This window comes from Aplysia californica, unplaced genomic scaffold, assembly GCF_000002075.1.
Source record: "Aplysia californica isolate F4 #8 unplaced genomic scaffold, AplCal3.0 scaffold00370, whole genome shotgun sequence".
In the NCBI taxonomy this organism is placed as follows: Eukaryota; Metazoa; Mollusca; class Gastropoda; order Aplysiida; family Aplysiidae; genus Aplysia; species Aplysia californica.
In genome coordinates, this window is record NW_004797640.1 from 701473 (window position 1) to 702652 (window position 1180).

A 1180-nucleotide genomic window follows, 5' to 3' on the forward strand; every position below is an offset into this window, starting at 1 on the left:
CACACACACACACACACACACGCACGCGCGCAAATACACACAGACACACACACGCAAACACATCCATAGGCGCACACGAACGCACATACGCGCTCACGCGCGCGTGCACACATACACATACACACACACAAATACACACAAAACATATGCTCACACGCACGTACACATACACGCACTCGCACGCACTTATACGCACAAACATACGCATGCGCGTGCACACACACATACGCACTTGTAGCGCATATCCAAGCTCTTCAGCATGCTCTATTCGCTTTACAACCGCCACATTTGAGCTAAAATACATAGTTAATAGCGAGGGGTCTTCATGACTGCCCAAGAACACGCACATAGCCCATTATCAGCTCAGTTGGCATATCATGCAGGGTTACAATGCAGCTGACTCGGGTTCGAAACACCAGCAAGACACTTTTGTGTTTGGCTTGTAGGCGAATAACTTACGCTGTGCATTTCACTTAGGTGATAAACAAAATTGCAACAACGAGGATTTGGTGTCGTGAGAACCGGAAAATCTTCCTGTATAATTATATACAAAAAATCGGCACGAATCGGAAAGGAGGACATTTGTTAAAATTGCAGTTGAATATATAGGCATATAGGCCTACAATAAAATTAATGAATTATATGGTATCGAAGTTGTCATACTGTTTTGGAAGTTTTGGGGTCTTTCAAGGTTCACCAGCCACATTGCTCAGTCTTGACGGGGTTAAATTCGGAAGCCATGCCTCTTAAATAATGTTTCAGAGTTGAAAAGGAGTCGGTGGCTTAGTGGTTAAGCTCTCAGACTCGCAACCGTAAGGTCGTGGTTTCGAATCCCGTCAGGGGCCCAACGTTGTGCCCTTGGGAAAGGCACTTTGCACAAATTTTCCTCACTTTACCCAGGTGGGAATGGATAGGTCTACCCATCTATAGACAGTGAAATATCTTGTCATGTTGTTAGTGTTTGAGCGCTTAATCAGCTGCTTGCACTGTATGCTTCCTGGGGAACTAAGAATGTTTCTGAGTGTTCCATGGTCTGCTGGGGTAATAAATTTATTATAGTGTTTACAGCGCAAAGGGCTTTCTGTCGAGCAGGGATATGCGATATATGAATGCTATTTATTACAGTTATCATTATTATCATTATCATCATCACCATCATCACCATCATCATCAATATTAT